Raw genomic sequence first — 22,023 nt, forward strand, 5'->3', positions numbered from 1 at the left:
CTCTATAAAAAATAGAAAGTGACAATATACCCCAGTTTAGCACCTTTCCGTTCCTGTTTACCAAACCCTCCACGCCCTATATGAATATCACCAACCTAGTTTTCGAGACCATAATGCCCGCCTTCTATAAACATCACCAACAGACTTTTGGAGACCATTTTTCAACGATTTTTAAAAATTAATTTAGACAAGATCGAAAGATACTTTCTGCAACAAAAGTGTAGATGGACATCTTAATAACGCTATAAAAAATAGAAAGTGACAATATACCCCAGTTTAGCACCTTTCCGTTCCTGTTTTCCAAACCCTCCACGCCCAATATAAATATCACCAACCTACTTTTCGAGACCATAATGGCCGCCTTCTATAAATATCACCAACAGACTTTTAGAGACCATTTTTCAACGATTTTTAAAAATTAATTTAGACAAGATAGAAAGATACTTTCTGCGACAAAAGTGTAGATGGACATCTTAATAACTCTATAAAAAATAGAAAGTGACAATATACCCCAGTTTAGCACCTTTCCGTTCCTGTTTACCAAACCCTCCGCGCCCTATATGAATATCACCAACCTACTTTTCGAGACCATAATGGCCGCCTTCTATAAACATCACCAACAGACTTTTGGAGACCATTTTTCAACGATTTTTAAAAATTAATTTAGACAAGATCAAAATATACTTTCTGCGACAAAAGTGTAGATTGACATCTTAATAATTAAAAATAAAATAAAAAATGACAATATACCCCTGTGTAGCACCTTTCCGTTCCTGTTTACCAAACCCTCCGCGCCCTATATGAATATCACCAACCTACTTTTCGAGACCATAATGGCCGCCTTCTATAAATATCACCAACAGACTTTTGGAGACCATTTTTCAACGATTTTTAAAAATTAATTTAGACAATATAGAAAGATACTTTGTGCGACAAAAGTGTAGATGGACATCTTAATAATTAAAAAAAAAATAGAAAGTGACAATATACCCCAGTTTAGCACCTTTCCGTTCCTGTTTTCCAAACCCTCCACGCCCTATATAAATATCACCAACCTACTTTTCGAGACCATATTGGCCGCCTTCTATAAATATCACCAACAGACTTTTGGAGACCATTTTTCAACGATTTTTAAAAATTAATTTAGACAAGATCGAAAGATACTTTCTGCAACAAAAGTGTAGATGGACATCTTAATAAAGCTATAAAAAATAGAAAGTGACAAGATACCCCAGTTTAGCACCTTTCCGTTCCTGTTTACCAAACCCTCCACGCCCTATATAAATATCACCAACCTACTTTTCGAGACCATAATGCCCGCCTTCTATAAATATCACCAACAGACTTTTGGAGACCATTTTTCAACGATTTTTAAAAATTAATTTAGACAAGATAGAAAGATACTTTCTGCAACAAAAAGGTAGATGAACATCTTAATAACTCTATAAAAAATAGAAAATGACACTATACCCCGGTTTAGCACCTTTCCGTTCCTGTTTACCAAACCCTCCACGCCCTATATAAATATCACCAACCTACTTTTCGAGACCATAATGGCCGCCTTCTATAAATATCACCAACAGACTTTTGGAGACCATTTTTCAACGATTTTTAAAAATTAATTTAGACAATATAGAAAGATACTTTGTGCGACAAAAGTGTAGATGGACATCTTAATAATTAAAAAAAAAATAGAAAGTGACAATATACCCCAGTTTAGCACCTTTCCGTTCCTGTTTTCCAAACCCTCCACGCCCTATATAAATATCACCAACCTACTTTTCGAGACCATATTGGCCGCCTTCTATAAATATCACCAACAGACTTTTGGAGACCATTTTTCAACGATTTTTAAAAATTAATTTAGACAAGATCGAAAGATACTTTCTGCAACAAAAGTGTAGATGGACATCTTAATAAAGCTATAAAAAATAGAAAGTGACAAGATACCCCAGTTTAGCACCTTTCCGTTCCTGTTTACCAAACCCTCCACGCCCTATATAAATATCACCAACCTACTTTTCGAGACCATAATGCCCGCCTTCTATAAATATCACCAACAGACTTTTGGAGACCATTTTTCAACGATTTTTAAAAATTAATTTAGACAAGATAGAAAGATACTTTGTGCGACAAAAGTGTAGATGGACATCTTAATAATTAAAAAAAAAATAGAAAGTGACAATATACCCCGGTGTAGCACCTTTCCGTTCCTGTTTACCAAACCCTCCGCGCCCTATATGAATATCACCAACCTACTTTTCGAGACCATAATGGCCGCCTTCTATAAACATCACCAACAGACTTTTGGAGACCATTTTTCAACGATTTTTAAAAATTAATTTAGACAAGATAGAAAGATACTTGCTGCGACAAAAGTGTAGATTGACATCTTAATAACTCTATAAAAAATAGAAAGTGACAATATACCCCTGTGTAGCACCTTTCCGTTCCTGTTTACCAAACCCTCCGCGCCCTATATGAATATCACCAACCTACTTTTCGAGACCATAATGGCTGCCTTCTATAAATATCACCAACAGACTTTTGGAGACCATTTTTCAACGATTTTTAAAAATTAATTTAGACAAGATCGAAAGATACTTTCTGAAACAAAAAGGTAGATGGACATCTTAATAACTCTATAAAAAATAGAAAGTGACAATATACCCCAGTTTAGCACCTTTCCGTTCCTGTTTTCCAAACCCTCCACGCCCTATATAAATATCACCAACCTACTTTTCGAGACCATATTGGCCGCCTTCTATAAACATCACCAACAGACTTTTGGAGACCATTTTTCAACGATTTTTAAAAATTAATTTAGACAAGATAGAAAGATACTTTCTGCGACAAAAGTGTAGATGGACATCTTAATAACTCTATAAAAAATAGAAAGGGACAATATATCCTGGCTTAGCACCTTTCCGTTCCTGTTTACCAAACCCTCCACGCCCTATATAAATATCACCAACCTACTTTTCGAGACCATAATGCCCGTCTTCTATAAATATCACCAACAGACTTTTGGAGACCATTTTTCAACGATTTTTAAAAATTAATTTAGACAAGATAGAAAGATACTTTCTGCGACAAAAGTGTAGATGGACATCTTAATAACTCTATAAAAAATAGAAAGTGACAATATACCCCTGTGTAGCACCTTTCCGTTCCTGTTTACCAAACCCTCCGCGCCCTATATGAATATCACCAACCTACTTTTCGAGACCATAATGGCTGCCTTCTATAAATATCACCAACAGACTTTTGGAGACCATTTTTCAACGATTTTTAAAAATTAATTTAGACAAGATCGAAAGATACTTTCTGAAACAAAAAGGTAGATGGACATCTTAATAACTCTATAAAAAATAGAAAGTGACAATATACCCCAGTTTAGCACCTTTCCGTTCCTGTTTTCCAAACCCTCCACGCCCTATATAAATATCACCAACCTACTTTTCGAGACCATATTGGCCGCCTTCTATAAACATCACCAACAGACTTTTGGAGACCATTTTTCAACGATTTTTAAAAATTAATTTAGACAAGATAGAAAGATACTTTCTGCGACAAAAGTGTAGATTGACATCTTAATAACTCTATAAAAAATAGAAAGTGACAATATACCCCTGTGTAGCACCTTTCCGTTCCTGTTTACCAAACCCTCCGCGCCCTATATGAATATCACCAACCTACTTTTCGAGACCATAATGGCTGCCTTCTATAAATATCACCAACAGACTTTTGGAGACCATTTTTCAACGATTTTTAAAAATTAATTTAGACAAGATCGAAAGATACTTTCTGAAACAAAAAGGTAGATGGACATCTTAATAACTCTATAAAAAATAGAAAGTGACAATATACCCCAGTTTAGCACCTTTCCGTTCCTGTTTTCCAAACCCTCCACGCCCTATATAAATATCACCAACCTACTTTTCGAGACCATATTGGCCGCCTTCTATAAACATCACCAACAGACTTTTGGAGACCATTTTTCAACGATTTTTAAAAATTAATTTAGACAAGATAGAAAGATACTTTCTGCGACAAAAGTGTAGATGGACATCTTAATAACTCTATAAAAAATAGAAAGGGACAATATATCCTGGCTTAGCACCTTTCCGTTCCTGTTTACCAAACCCTCCACGCCCTATATAAATATCACCAACCTACTTTTCGAGACCATAATGCCCGTCTTCTATAAATATCACCAACAGACTTTTGGAGACCATTTTTCAACGATTTTTAAAAATTAATTTAGACAAGATAGAAAGATACTTTCTGCGACAAAAGTGTAGATGGACATCTTAATAACTCTATAAAAAATAGAAAGTGACAATATACCCCTGTGTAGCACCTTTCCGTTCCTGTTTACCAAACCCTCCGCGCCCTATATGAATATCACCAACCTACTTTTCGAGACCATAATGGCTGCCTTCTATAAATATCACCAACAGACTTTTGGAGACCATTTTTCAACGATTTTAAAAAATTAATTTAGACAAGATCGAAAGATACTTTCTGAAACAAAAAGGTAGATGGACATCTTAATAACTCTATAAAAAATAGAAAGTGACAATATACCCCAGTTTAGCACCTTTCCGTTCCTGTTTTCCAAACCCTCCACGCCCTATATAAATATCACCAACCTACTTTTCGAGACCATATTGGCCGCCTTCTATAAACATCACCAACAGACTTTTGGAGACCATTTTTCAACGATTTTTAAAAATTAATTTAGACAAGATAGAAAGATACTTTCTGCGACAAAAGTGTAGATGGACATCTTAATAACTCTATAAAAAATAGAAAGGGACAATATATCCTGGCTTAGCACCTTTCCGTTCCTGTTTACCAAACCCTCCACGCCCTATATAAATATCACCAACCTACTTTTCGAGACCATAATGCCCGCCTTCTATAAATATCACCAACAGACTTTTGGAGACCATTTTTCAACGATTTTTAAAAATTAATTTAGACAAGATAGAAAGATACTTTCTGCGACAAAAGTGTAGATGGACATCTTAATAACTCTATAAAAAATAGAAAGTGACAAGATACCCCAGTTTAGCACCTTTCTGTTCCTGTTTACCAAACCCTCCACGCCCTATATAAATATCACCAACCTACTTTTCGAGACCATAATGGCCGCCCTCTATAAACATCACCAACAGACTTTTGGAGACCATTTTTCAACGATTTTTAAAAATTAATTTAGACACGATAGAAAGATACTTGCTGCGACAAAAGTGTAGATGGACATCTTAATAACTCTATAAAAAATAGAAAGTGACAATATACCCCAGTTTAGCACCTTTCCGTTCCTGTTTACCAAACCCTACACGCCCTATATGAATATCACCAACCTACTTTTCGAGACCATAATGGCCGCCTTCTATAAACATCACCAACAGACTTTTGGAGACCATTTTTCAACGATTTTTAAAAATTAATTTAGACAAGATAGAAAGATACTTTGTGCGACAAAAGTGTAGATGGACATCTTAATAATTAAAAAAAAAATAGAAAGTGACAATATACCCCTGTGTAGCACCTTTCCGTTCCTGTTTACCAAACCCTCCGCGCCCTATATGAATATCACCAACCTACTTTTCGAGACCATAATGGCCGCCTTCTATAAACATCACCAACAGACTTTTGGAGACCATTTTTCAACGATTTTTAAAAATTAATTTAGACAAGATAGAAAGATACTTTGTGCGACAAAAGTGTAGATTGACATCTTAATAACTCTATAAAAAATAGAAAGTGACAATATACCCCAGTTTAGCACCTTTCCGTTCCTGTTTTCCAAACCCTCCACGCCCTATATAAATATCACCAACCTACTTTTCGAGACCATATTGGCCGCCTTCTATAAACATCACCAACAGACTTTTGGAGACCATTTTTCAACGATTTTTAAAAATTAATTTAAACAAGATAGAAAGATACTTTCTGCGACAAAAGTGTAGATTGACATCTTAATAACTCTATAAAAAATAGAAAGTGACAATATACCCCTGTGTAGCACCTTTCCGTTCCTGTTTACCAAACCCTCCGCGCCCTATATGAATATCACCAACCTACTTTTCGAGACCATAATGGCTGCCTTCTATAAATATCACCAACAGACTTTTGGAGACCATTTTTCAACGATTTTTAAAAATTAATTTAGACAAGATCGAAAGATACTTTCTGAAACAAAAAGGTAGATGGACATCTTAGTAACTCTATAAAAAATAGAAAGTGACAATATACCCCAGTTTAGCACCTTTCCGTTCCTGTTTTCCAAACCCTCCACGCCCTATATAAATATCACCAACCTACTTTTCGAGACCATATTGGCCGCCTTCTATAAACATCACCAACAGACTTTTGGAGACCATTTTTCAACGATTTTTAAAAATTAATTTAGACAAGATAGAAAGATACTTTCTGCGACAAAAGTGTAGATGGACATCTTAATAACTCTATAAAAAATAGAAAGGGACAATATATCCTGGCTTAGCACCTTTCCGTTCCTGTTTACCAAACCCTCCACGCCCTATATAAATATCACCAACCTACTTTTCGAGACCATAATGCCCGCCTTCTATAAATATCACCAACAGACTTTTGGAGACCATTTTTCAACGATTTTTAAAAATTAATTTAGACAAGATAGAAAGATACTTTTTGCCACAAAAGTGTAGATGGACATCTTAATAACTCTATAAAAAATAGAAAGTGACAAGATACCCCAGTTTAGCACCTTTCTGTTCCTGTTTACCAAACCCTCCACGCCCTATGTAAATATCACCAACCTACTTTTCGAGACCATAATGGCCGCCCTCTATAAACATCACCAACAGACTTTTGGAGACCATTTTTCAACGATTTTTAAAAATTAATTTAGACACGATAGAAAGATACTTGCTGCGACAAAAGTGTAGATGGACATCTTAATAACTCTATAAAAAATAGAAAGTGACAATATACCCCAGTTTAGCACCTTTCCGTTCCTGTTTACCAAACCCTACACGCCCTATATGAATATCACCAACCTACTTTTCGAGACCATAATGGCCGCCCTCTATAAACATCACCAACAGACTTTTGGAGACCATTTTTCAACGATTTTTAAAAATTAATTTAGACAAGATCGAAAGATACTTTCTGAAACAAAAAGGTAGATGGACATCTTAATAACTCTATAAAAAATAGAAAGTGACAAGATACCCCAGTTTAGCACCTTTCCGTTCCTGTTTTCCAAACCCTCCACGCCCTATATAAATATCACCAACCTACTTTTCGAGACCATATTGGCCGCCTTCTATAAATATCACCAACAGACTTTTGGAGACCATTTTTCAACGATTTTTAAAAATTAATTTAGACAAGATCAAAAGATACTTTCTGCGACAAAAGTGTAGATGGACATCTTAATAATTAAAAAAAAATAGAAAGTGACAATATACCCCAGTTTAGCACCTTTCCGTTCCTGTTTACCAAACCCTCCGCGCCCTATATGAATATCACTAACCTACTTTTCGAGACCATAATGGCTGCCTTCTATAAACATCACCAACAGACTTTTGGAGACCATTTTTCAACGATTTTTAAAAATTAATTTAGACAAGATCGAAAGATACTTTCTGCGACAAAAGTGTAGATGGACATCTTAATAATTAAAAAAAAAATAGAAAGTGACAATATACCCCTGTGTAGCACCTTTCCGTTCCTGTTTACCAAACCCTCCGCGCCCTATATGAATATCACCAACCTACTTTTCGAGACCATAATGGCCGCCTTCTATAAATATCACCAACAGACTTTTGGAGACCATTTTTCAACGATTTTTAAAAATTAATTTAGACAAGATAGAAAGATACTTTGTGCGACAAAAGTGTAGATGGACATCTTAATAATTAAAAAAAAAATAGAAAGTGACAATATACCCCGGTGTAGCACCTTTCCGTTCCTGTTTACCAAACCCTCCGCGCCCTATATGAATATCACCAACCTACTTTTCGAGACCATAATGGCCGCCTTCTATAAATATCACCAACAGACTTTTGGAGACAATTTTTCAACGATTTTTAAAAAATAATTTACACAAGCTAGAAAGATACTTTCTGCGACAAAAGTGTAGATTGACATCTTAATAATTACAAAAAAAATAGAAAGTGACAATATACCCCAGTTTAGCACCTTTTCGTTCCTGTTTTCCAAACCCTCCACGCCCTATATAAATATCACCAACCTACTTTTCGAGACCATATTGGCCGCCTTCTATAAATATCACCAACAGACTTTTGGAGACCATTTTTCAACGATTTTTAAAAATTAATTTAGACAAGATAGAAAGATACTTTCTGCGACAAAAGTGTAGATGGACATCTTAATAATTAAAAAAAAAATAGAAAGTGACAATATACCCCAGTTTAGCACCTTTCCGTTCCTGTTTTCCAAACCCTCCACGCCCTATATAAATATCACCAACCTACTTTTCGAGACCATAATGGCCGCCTTCTATAAACATCACCAACAGACTTTTGGAGACCATTTTTCAACGATTTTTAAAAATTAATTTAGACACGATAGAAAGATACTTTCTGCGACAAAAGTGTAGATGGACATCTTAATAACTCTATAAAATATAGAAAGTGACAATATACCCCAGTTTAGCACCTTTCCGTTCCTGTTTACCAAACCCTCCGCGCCCTATATGAATATCACCAACCTACTTTTCGAGACCATAATGGCCGCCTTCTATAAACATCACCAACAGACTTTTGGAGACCATTTTTCAACGATTTTTAAAAATTAATTTAGACAAGATCGAAAGATACTTTCTGCGACAAAAGTGTAGATGGACATCTTAATAATTAAAAAAAAAATAGAAAGTGACAATATACCCCTGTGTAGCACCTTTCCGTTCCTGTTTACCAAACCCTCCGCGCCCTATATGAATATCACCAACCTACTTTTCGAGACCATAATGGCCGCCTTCTATAAACATCACCAACAGACTTTTGGAGACCATTTTTCAACGATTTTTAAAAATTAATTTAGACAAGATAGAAAGATACTTGCTGCGACAAAAGTGTAGATTGACATCTTAATAACTCTATAAAAAATAGAAAGTGACAATATACCCCTGTGTAGCACCTTTCCGTTCCTGTTTACCAAACCCTCCGCGCCCTATATGAATATCACCAACCTACTTTTCGAGACCATAATGGCTGCCTTCTATAAATATCACCAACAGACTTTTGGAGACCATTTTTCAACGATTTTTAAAAATTAATTTAGACAAGATCGAAAGATACTTTCTGAAACAAAAAGGTAGATGGACATCTTAATAACTCTATAAAAAATAGAAAGTGACAATATACCCCAGTTTAGCACCTTTCCGTTCCTGTTTTCCAAACCCTCCACGCCCTATATAAATATCACCAACCTACTTTTCGAGACCATATTGGCCGCCTTCTATAAACATCACCAACAGACTTTTGGAGACCATTTTTCAACGATTTTTAAAAATTAATTTAGACAAGATAGAAAGATACTTTCTGCGACAAAAGTGTAGATGGACATCTTAATAACTCTATAAAAAATAGAAAGGGACAATATATCCTGGCTTAGCACCTTTCCGTTCCTGTTTACCAAACCCTCCACGCCCTATATAAATATCACCAACCTACTTTTCGAGACCATAATGCCCGTCTTCTATAAATATCACCAACAGACTTTTGGAGACCATTTTTCAACGATTTTTAAAAATTAATTTAGACAAGATAGAAAGATACTTTCTGCGACAAAAGTGTAGATGGACATCTTAATAACTCTATAAAAAATAGAAAGTGACAATATACCCCTGTGTAGCACCTTTCCGTTCCTGTTTACCAAACCCTCCGCGCCCTATATGAATATCACCAACCTACTTTTCGAGACCATAATGGCTGCCTTCTATAAATATCACCAACAGACTTTTGGAGACCATTTTTCAACGATTTTTAAAAATTAATTTAGACAAGATCGAAAGATACTTTCTGAAACAAAAAGGTAGATGGACATCTTAATAACTCTATAAAAAATAGAAAGTGACAATATACCCCAGTTTAGCACCTTTCCGTTCCTGTTTTCCAAACCCTCCACGCCCTATATAAATATCACCAACCTACTTTTCGAGACCATATTGGCCGCCTTCTATAAACATCACCAACAGACTTTTGGAGACCATTTTTCAACGATTTTTAAAAATTAATTTAGACAAGATAGAAAGATACTTTCTGCGACAAAAGTGTAGATTGACATCTTAATAACTCTATAAAAAATAGAAAGTGACAATATACCCCTGTGTAGCACCTTTCCGTTCCTGTTTACCAAACCCTCCGCGCCCTATATGAATATCACCAACCTACTTTTCGAGACCATAATGGCTGCCTTCTATAAATATCACCAACAGACTTTTGGAGACCATTTTTCAACGATTTTTAAAAATTAATTTAGACAAGATCGAAAGATACTTTCTGAAACAAAAAGGTAGATGGACATCTTAATAACTCTATAAAAAATAGAAAGTGACAATATACCCCAGTTTAGCACCTTTCCGTTCCTGTTTTCCAAACCCTCCACGCCCTATATAAATATCACCAACCTACTTTTCGAGACCATATTGGCCGCCTTCTATAAACATCACCAACAGACTTTTGGAGACCATTTTTCAACGATTTTTAAAAATTAATTTAGACAAGATAGAAAGATACTTTCTGCGACAAAAGTGTAGATGGACATCTTAATAACTCTATAAAAAATAGAAAGGGACAATATATCCTGGCTTAGCACCTTTCCGTTCCTGTTTACCAAACCCTCCACGCCCTATATAAATATCACCAACCTACTTTTCGAGACCATAATGCCCGTCTTCTATAAATATCACCAACAGACTTTTGGAGACCATTTTTCAACGATTTTTAAAAATTAATTTAGACAAGATAGAAAGATACTTTCTGCGACAAAAGTGTAGATGGACATCTTAATAACTCTATAAAAAATAGAAAGTGACAATATACCCCTGTGTAGCACCTTTCCGTTCCTGTTTACCAAACCCTCCGCGCCCTATATGAATATCACCAACCTACTTTTCGAGACCATAATGGCTGCCTTCTATAAATATCACCAACAGACTTTTGGAGACCATTTTTCAACGATTTTAAAAAATTAATTTAGACAAGATCGAAAGATACTTTCTGAAACAAAAAGGTAGATGGACATCTTAATAACTCTATAAAAAATAGAAAGTGACAATATACCCCAGTTTAGCACCTTTCCGTTCCTGTTTTCCAAACCCTCCACGCCCTATATAAATATCACCAACCTACTTTTCGAGACCATATTGGCCGCCTTCTATAAACATCACCAACAGACTTTTGGAGACCATTTTTCAACGATTTTTAAAAATTAATTTAGACAAGATAGAAAGATACTTTCTGCGACAAAAGTGTAGATGGACATCTTAATAACTCTATAAAAAATAGAAAGGGACAATATATCCTGGCTTAGCACCTTTCCGTTCCTGTTTACCAAACCCTCCACGCCCTATATAAATATCACCAACCTACTTTTCGAGACCATAATGCCCGCCTTCTATAAATATCACCAACAGACTTTTGGAGACCATTTTTCAACGATTTTTAAAAATTAATTTAGACAAGATAGAAAGATACTTTCTGCGACAAAAGTGTAGATGGACATCTTAATAACTCTATAAAAAATAGAAAGTGACAAGATACCCCAGTTTAGCACCTTTCTGTTCCTGTTTACCAAACCCTCCACGCCCTATATAAATATCACCAACCTACTTTTCGAGACCATAATGGCCGCCCTCTATAAACATCACCAACAGACTTTTGGAGACCATTTTTCAACGATTTTTAAAAATTAATTTAGACACGATAGAAAGATACTTGCTGCGACAAAAGTGTAGATGGACATCTTAATAACTCTATAAAAAATAGAAAGTGACAATATACCCCAGTTTAGCACCTTTCCGTTCCTGTTTACCAAACCCTACACGCCCTATATGAATATCACCAACCTACTTTTCGAGACCATAATGGCCGCCTTCTATAAACATCACCAACAGACTTTTGGAGACCATTTTTCAACGATTTTTAAAAATTAATTTAGACAAGATAGAAAGATACTTTGTGCGACAAAAGTGTAGATGGACATCTTAATAATTAAAAAAAAAATAGAAAGTGACAATATACCCCTGTGTAGCACCTTTCCGTTCCTGTTTACCAAACCCTCCGCGCCCTATATGAATATCACCAACCTACTTTTCGAGACCATAATGGCCGCCTTCTATAAACATCACCAACAGACTTTTGGAGACCATTTTTCAACGATTTTTAAAAATTAATTTAGACAAGATAGAAAGATACTTTGTGCGACAAAAGTGTAGATTGACATCTTAATAACTCTATAAAAAATAGAAAGTGACAATATACCCCAGTTTAGCACCTTTCCGTTCCTGTTTTCCAAACCCTCCACGCCCTATATAAATATCACCAACCTACTTTTCGAGACCATATTGGCCGCCTTCTATAAACATCACCAACAGACTTTTGGAGACCATTTTTCAACGATTTTTAAAAATTAATTTAAACAAGATAGAAAGATACTTTCTGCGACAAAAGTGTAGATTGACATCTTAATAACTCTATAAAAAATAGAAAGTGACAATATACCCCTGTGTAGCACCTTTCCGTTCCTGTTTACCAAACCCTCCGCGCCCTATATGAATATCACCAACCTACTTTTCGAGACCATAATGGCTGCCTTCTATAAATATCACCAACAGACTTTTGGAGACCATTTTTCAACGATTTTTAAAAATTAATTTAGACAAGATCGAAAGATACTTTCTGAAACAAAAAGGTAGATGGACATCTTAGTAACTCTATAAAAAATAGAAAGTGACAATATACCCCAGTTTAGCACCTTTCCGTTCCTGTTTTCCAAACCCTCCACGCCCTATATAAATATCACCAACCTACTTTTCGAGACCATATTGGCCGCCTTCTATAAACATCACCAACAGACTTTTGGAGACCATTTTTCAACGATTTTTAAAAATTAATTTAGACAAGATAGAAAGATACTTTCTGCGACAAAAGTGTAGATGGACATCTTAATAACTCTATAAAAAATAGAAAGGGACAATATATCCTGGCTTAGCACCTTTCCGTTCCTGTTTACCAAACCCTCCACGCCCTATATAAATATCACCAACCTACTTTTCGAGACCATAATGCCCGCCTTCTATAAATATCACCAACAGACTTTTGGAGACCATTTTTCAACGATTTTTAAAAATTAATTTAGACAAGATAGAAAGATACTTTTTGCCACAAAAGTGTAGATGGACATCTTAATAACTCTATAAAAAATAGAAAGTGACAAGATACCCCAGTTTAGCACCTTTCTGTTCCTGTTTACCAAACCCTCCACGCCCTATGTAAATATCACCAACCTACTTTTCGAGACCATAATGGCCGCCCTCTATAAACATCACCAACAGACTTTTGGAGACCATTTTTCAACGATTTTTAAAAATTAATTTAGACACGATAGAAAGATACTTGCTGCGACAAAAGTGTAGATGGACATCTTAATAACTCTATAAAAAATAGAAAGTGACAATATACCCCAGTTTAGCACCTTTCCGTTCCTGTTTACCAAACCCTACACGCCCTATATGAATATCACCAACCTACTTTTCGAGACCATAATGGCCGCCCTCTATAAACATCACCAACAGACTTTTGGAGACCATTTTTCAACGATTTTTAAAAATTAATTTAGACAAGATCGAAAGATACTTTCTGAAACAAAAAGGTAGATGGACATCTTAATAACTCTATAAAAAATAGAAAGTGACAAGATACCCCAGTTTAGCACCTTTCCGTTCCTGTTTTCCAAACCCTCCACGCCCTATATAAATATCACCAACCTACTTTTCGAGACCATATTGGCCGCCTTCTATAAATATCACCAACAGACTTTTGGAGACCATTTTTCAACGATTTTTAAAAATTAATTTAGACAAGATCAAAAGATACTTTCTGCGACAAAAGTGTAGATGGACATCTTAATAATTAAAAAAAAATAGAAAGTGACAATATACCCCAGTTTAGCACCTTTCCGTTCCTGTTTACCAAACCCTCCGCGCCCTATATGAATATCACTAACCTACTTTTCGAGACCATAATGGCTGCCTTCTATAAACATCACCAACAGACTTTTGGAGACCATTTTTCAACGATTTTTAAAAATTAATTTAGACAAGATCGAAAGATACTTTCTGCGACAAAAGTGTAGATGGACATCTTAATAATTAAAAAAAAAATAGAAAGTGACAATATACCCCTGTGTAGCACCTTTCCGTTCCTGTTTACCAAACCCTCCGCGCCCTATATGAATATCACCAACCTACTTTTCGAGACCATAATGGCCGCCTTCTATAAATATCACCAACAGACTTTTGGAGACCATTTTTCAACGATTTTTAAAAATTAATTTAGACAAGATAGAAAGATACTTTGTGCGACAAAAGTGTAGATGGACATCTTAATAATTAAAAAAAAAATAGAAAGTGACAATATACCCCGGTGTAGCACCTTTCCGTTCCTGTTTACCAAACCCTCCGCGCCCTATATGAATATCACCAACCTACTTTTCGAGACCATAATGGCCGCCTTCTATAAATATCACCAACAGACTTTTGGAGACAATTTTTCAACGATTTTTAAAAAATAATTTACACAAGCTAGAAAGATACTTTCTGCGACAAAAGTGTAGATTGACATCTTAATAATTACAAAAAAAATAGAAAGTGACAATATACCCCAGTTTAGCACCTTTTCGTTCCTGTTTTCCAAACCCTCCACGCCCTATATAAATATCACCAACCTACTTTTCGAGACCATATTGGCCGCCTTCTATAAATATCACCAACAGACTTTTGGAGACCATTTTTCAACGATTTTTAAAAATTAATTTAGACAAGATAGAAAGATACTTTCTGCGACAAAAGTGTAGATGGACATCTTAATAATTAAAAAAAAAATAGAAAGTGACAATATACCCCAGTTTAGCACCTTTCCGTTCCTGTTTTCCAAACCCTCCACGCCCTATATAAATATCACCAACCTACTTTTCGAGACCATAATGGCCGCCTTCTATAAACATCACCAACAGACTTTTGGAGACCATTTTTCAACGATTTTTAAAAATTAATTTAGACACGATAGAAAGATACTTTCTGCGACAAAAGTGTAGATGGACATCTTAATAACTCTATAAAATATAGAAAGTGACAATATACCCCAGTTTAGCACCTTTCCGTTCCTGTTTACCAAACCCTCCGCGCCCTATATGAATATCACCAACCTACTTTTCGAGACCATAATGGCCGCCTTCTATAAACATCACCAACAGACTTTTGGAGACCATTTTTCAACGATTTTTAAAAATTAATTTAGACAAGATCGAAAGATACTTTCTGCGACAAAAGTGTAGATGGACATCTTAATAATTAAAAAAAAAATAGAAAGTGACAATATACCCCTGTGTAGCACCTTTCCGTTCCTGTTTACCAAACCCTCCGCGCCCTATATGAATATCACCAACCTACTTTTCGAGACCATAATGGCCGCCTTCTATAAATATCACCAACAGACTTTTGGAGACCATTTTTCAACGATTTTTAAAAATTAATTTAGACAAGATTGAAAGATACTTATGCGACAAAAGTGTAGATGGACATCTTAATAACGCTATAAAAAATAGAAAGTGACAAGATACCCCAGTTTAGCACCTTTCCGTTCCTGTTTACCAAACCCTCCACGCCCTATATAAATATCACCAACCTACTTTTCGAGACCATAATGGCCGCCTTCTATAAATATCACCAACAGACTTTTGGAGACCATTTTTCAACGATTTTTAAAAATTAATTTAGACAAGATAAAAAGATACTTTCTGCGACAAAAGTGTAGATGGACATCTTAATAACTCTATAAAAAATAGAAAGTGACAAGATACCCCAGTTTAGCACCTTTCTGTTCCTGTTCACTAAACCCTCCACGCCCTATATAAATATCACCAACCTACCTTTCGAGACCATAATGGGCGCCCTCTATAAATATCACCAACAGACTTTTGGACACCATTATTCAGCGATTTTTAAAAAATAATTTACACAAGCTAGAAAGATACTTTCTGCAAAAGAAGTGTAGATTGACATCTTAATAATTAGAAAAAAAATAGAAAGTGACAATATACCCCAGTTTAGCACCTTTCCGTTCCTGTTTACCAAACCCTCCACGCCCTATATAAATATCACCAACCTACTTTTCGAGACCATAATGGCCGCCTTCTATAAATATCACCAACAGACTTTTGGAGACCATTTTTCAACGATTTTTAAAAATTAATTTAGACAAGATAAAAAGATACTTTCTGCAACAAAAGTGTAGATGGACATCTTAATAACTCTATAAAAAATAGAAAGTGACAAGATACCCCAGTTTAGCACCTTTCTGTTCCTGTTTACCAAACCCTCCACGCCCTATATAAATATCACCAACCTACTTTTCGAGACCATAATGGCCGCCCTCTATAAATATCACCAACAGACTTTTGGACACCATTATTCAGCGATTTTTAAAAAATAATTTAGACAAGATAAAAAGATACTTTCTGCGACAAAAGTGTAGATGGACATCTTAATAACTCTATAAAAAATAGAAAGGGACAATATATCCTGGCTTAGCACCTTTCCGTTCCTGTTTACCAAACCCTCCACGCCCTATATAAATATCACCAACCTACTTTTCGAGACCATATTGGCCGCCTTCTATAAATATCACCAACAGACTTTTGGAGACCATTTTTCAACGATTTTTAAAAATTGATTTAGACAAGATCGAAAGATACTTTCTGGGACAAAAGTGTAGATGGACATCTTAAATACGCTATAAAAAATAGAAAGGGACAAGATACCCCAGTTTAGCACCTTTCCGTTCCTGTTTACCAAACCCTCCACGCCCTATATAAATATCACCAACCTACTTTTCGAGACCATAATGCCCGCCTTCTATAAATATCACCAACAGACTTTTGGAGACCATTTTTCAACGATTTTTAAAAATTAATTTAGACAAGATAGAAAGATACTTTTTGCAACAAAAAGGTAGATGAACATCTTAATAACTCTATAAAAAATAGAAAGTGACAATATACCCCAGTTTAGCACCTTTCCGTTCCTGTTTACCAAACCCTACACGCCCTATATAAATATCACCAAACTACTTTTCGAGACCATAATGCCCGCCTTCTATAAATATCACCAACAGACTTTTGGAGACCATTTTTCAACGATTTTTAAAAATTAATTTAGACAAGATAGAAAGATACTTTCTGCGACAAAAGTGTAGATGGACATCTTAATAATTAAAAAAAAAATAGAAAGTGACAATATACCCCGGTGTAGCACCTTTCCGTTCCTGTTTACCAAACCCTCCGCGCCCTATATGAATATCACCAACCTACTTTTCGAGACCATATTGGCCGCCTTCTATAAATATCACCAACAGACTTTTGGAGACCATTTTTCAACGATTTTTAAAAATTAATTTAGACAAGATCGAAAGATACTTTCTGCGACAAAAGTGTAGATGGACATCTTAATAATTAAAAAAAAATAGAAAGTGACAATATACCCCAGTTTAGCACCTTTCCTTTCCTGTTTACCAAACCCTCTGCGCCCTATATGAATATCACTAACCTACTTTTCGAGACCATATTGGCCGCCTTCTATAAATATCACCAACAGACTTTTGGAGACCATTTTTCAACGATTTTTAAAAATTAATTTAGACAAGATTGAAAGATACTTTCTGCGACAAAAGTGTAGATGGACATCTTAATAACGCTATAAAAAATAGAAAGGGACAAGATACCCCAGTTTAGCACCTTTCCGTTCCTGTTTTCCAAACCCTCCACGCCCTATATAAATATCACCAACCTACTTTTCGAGACCATATTGGCCGCCTTCTATAAATATCACCAACAGACTTTTGGAGACCATTTTTCAACGATTTTTAAAAATTAATTTAGACAAGCTAGAAAGATACTTTCTGCAAAAGAAGTGTAGATTGACATCTTAATAATTAAAAAAAAAATAGAAAGTGACAATATACCCCGGTGTAGCACCTTTCCGTTCCTGTTTTCGAAACCCTCCACGCCCTATATAAATATCACCAACCTACTTTTCGAGACCATAATGGCCGCCTTCTATAAACATCACCAACAGACTTTTGGAGACCATTTTTCAGCGATTTTTAAAAATTAATTTAGACAAGATAAAAAGATACTTTCTGCGACAAAAGTGTAGATGGACATCTTAATAACTCTATAAAAAATAGAAAGTGACAAGATACCCCAGTTTAGCACCTTTCCGTTCCTGTTTACCAAACCCTCCGCGCACTATATGAATATCACCAAACTACTTTTCGAGACCATATTGGCCGCCTTCTATAAATATCACCAACAGACTTTTGGAGACCATTATTCAGCGATTTTTAAAAAATAATTTACACAAGCTAGAAAGATACTTTCTGCGACAAAAGTGTAGATTGACATCTTAATAATTACAAAAAAAATAGAAAGTGACAATATACCCCAGTTTAGCACCTTTCCGTTCCTGTTTTCCAAACCCTCCACGCCCTATATAAATATCACCAACCTACTTTTCGAGACCATATTGGCCGCCTTCTATAAGTATCACCAACAGACTTTTGGAGACCATTTTTCAACGATTTTTAAAAATTAATTTAGACAAGATCGAAAGATACTTTCTGCGACAAAAGTGTAGATGGACATCTTAATAACGCTATATAAAATAGAAAGGGACAAGATACCCCAGTTTAGCACCTTTCTGTTCCTGTTTACCAAACCCTCCACGCCCTATATAAATATCACCAACCTACTTTTCGAGACCATAATGCCCGCCTTCTATAAATATCACCAACAGACTTTTGGAGACCATTTTTCAACGATTTTTAAAAATTAATTTAGACAAGATAGAAAGATACTTTCTGCAACAAAAAGGTAGATGAACATCTTAATAACTCTATAAAAAATAGAAAGTGACAATATACCCCAGTTTAGCACCTTTCCGTTCCTGTTTACCAAACCCTCCACGCCCTATATAAATATCACCAACCTACTTTTCGAGACCATAATGGCCGCCTTCTATAAATATCACCAACAGACTTTTGGACACCATTTTTCAACGATTTTTAAAAATTAATTTAGACAAGATAGAAAGATACTTTGTGCAACAAAAGTGTAGATGGACATCGTAATAATTAAAAAAAAAATAGAAAGTGACAATATACCCCGGTGTAGCACCTTTCCGTTCCTGTTTACCAAACCCTCCGCGCCCTATATGAATATCACCAACCTACTTTTCGAGACCATAATGGCCGCCTTCTATAAATATCACCAACAGACTTTTGGAGACCATTTTTCAACGATTTTTAAAAATTAATTTAGACAAGATAGAAAGATACTTTCTGCGACAAAAGTGTAGATGGACATCTTAATAATTAAAAAAAAAATAGAAAGTGACAATATACCCCGGTGTAGCACCTTTCCGTTCCTGTTTACCAAACCCTCCACGCCCTATATAAATATCACCAACCTACTTTTCGAGACCATAATGGCCGCCCTCTATAAATATCACCAACAGACTTTTGGAGACCATTATTCAGCGATTTTTAAAAAATAATTTACACAAGCTAGAAAGATACTTTCTGCGACAAAAGTGTAGATTGACATCTTAATAATTACAAAAAAAATAGAAAGTGACAATATACCCCAGTTTAGCACCTTTCCGTTCCTGTTTTCCAAACCCTCCACGCCCTATATAAATATCACCAACCTACTTTTCGAGACCATATTGGCCGCCTTCTATAAATATCACCAACAGACTTTTGGAGACCATTTTTCAACGATTTTTAAAAATTAATTTAGACAAGATCGAAAGATACTTTCTGCGACAAAAGTGTAGATGGACATCTTAATAACGCTATAAAAAATAGAAAGTGACAAGATACCCCAGTTTAGCACCTTTCCGTTCCTGTTTACCAAACCCTCCACGCCCTATATAAATATCACCAACCTACTTTTCGAGACCATAATGCCCGCCTTCTATAAATATCACCAACAGACTTTTGGAGACCATTTTTCAACGATTTTTAAAAATTAATTTAGGCAAGATAGAAAGATACTTTCTGCGACAAAAGTGTAGATGGACATCTTAATAACTCTATAAAAAATAGAAAGTGACAATATACCCCAGTTTAGCACCTTTCCGTTCCTGTTTTCCAAACCCTCCACGCCCTATATAAATATCACCAACCTACTTTTCGAGACCATATTGGCCGCCTTCTATAAATATCACCAACAGACTTTTGGAGACCATTTTTCAACGATTTTTAAAAAATAATTTACACAAGCTAGAAAGATACTTTCTGCGACAAAAGTGTAGATGGACATCTTAATAACGCTATAAAAAATAGAAAGTGACAAGATACCCCAGTTTAGCACCTTTCCGTTCCTGTTTACCAAACCCTCCACGCCCTATATAAATATCACCAACCTACTTTTCGAGACCATAATGGCCGCCTTCTATAAATATCACCAACAGACTTTTGGAGACCATTTTTCAACGATTTTTAAAAATTAATTTAGGCAAGATAGAAAGATACTTTCTGCGACAAAAGTGTAGATGGACATCTTAATAACTCTATAAAAAATAGAAAGTGACAATATACCCCAGTTTAGCACCTTTCCGTTCCTGTTTTCCAAACCCTCCACGCCCTATATAAATATCACCAACCTACTTTTCGAGACCATATTGGCCGCCTTCTATAAATATCACCAACAGACTTTTGGAGACCATTTTTCAACGATTTTTAAAAAATAATTTACACAAGCTAGAAAGATACTTTCTGCGACAAAAGTGTAGATTGACATCTTAATAATTACAAAAAAAATAGAAAGTGACAATATACCCCAGTTTAGCACCTTTCCGTTCCTGTTTTCCAAACCCTCCACGCCCTATATAAATATCACCAACCTACTTTTCGAGACCATAATGGCCGCCTTCTATAAATATCACCAACAGACTTTTGGAGACCATTTTTCAACGATTTTTAAAAATTAATTTAGACAAGATAGAAAGATACTTTTTGCCACAAAAAGGTAGATGAACATCTTAATAACTCTATAAAAAATAGAAAGTGACAATATACCCCAGTTTAGCACCTTTCCGTTCCTGTTTTCCAAACCCTACACGCCCTATATAAATATCACCAAACTACTTTTCGAGACCATAATGGCCGCCTTCTATAAATATCACCAACAGACTTTTGGAGACCATTTTTCAACGATTTTTAAAAATTGATTTAGAGAAGATTGAAAGATACTTTCTGCAACAAAAGTGTAGATGAACATCTTAATAACTCTATAAAAAATAGAAAGTGACAATATACCCCAGTTTAGCACCTTTCCGTTCCTGTTTTCCAAACCCTACACGCCCTATATAAATATCACCAACCTACTTTTCGAGACCATAATGGCCGCCTTCTATAAATATCACCAACAGACTTTTGGAGACCATTTTTCAACGATTTTTAAAAATTAATTTAGACAAGATAGAAAGATACTTTTTGCAACAAAAAGGTAGATGAACATCTTAATAACTCTATAAAAAATAGAAAGTGACAATATACCCCAGTTTAGCACCTTTCCGTTCCTGTTTACCAAACCCTACACGCCCTATATAAATATCACCAAACTACTTTTCGAGACCATAATGGCCGCCTTCTATAAATATCACCAACAGACTTTTGGAGACCATTTTTCAACGATTTTTAAAAATTGATTTAG

Source organism: Haliotis cracherodii, unplaced genomic scaffold (genome assembly GCF_022045235.1).
Source record: "Haliotis cracherodii isolate W230 unplaced genomic scaffold, xgHalCrac1.p SCAF_10, whole genome shotgun sequence".
Classification (NCBI taxonomy): domain Eukaryota; kingdom Metazoa; phylum Mollusca; class Gastropoda; order Lepetellida; family Haliotidae; genus Haliotis; species Haliotis cracherodii.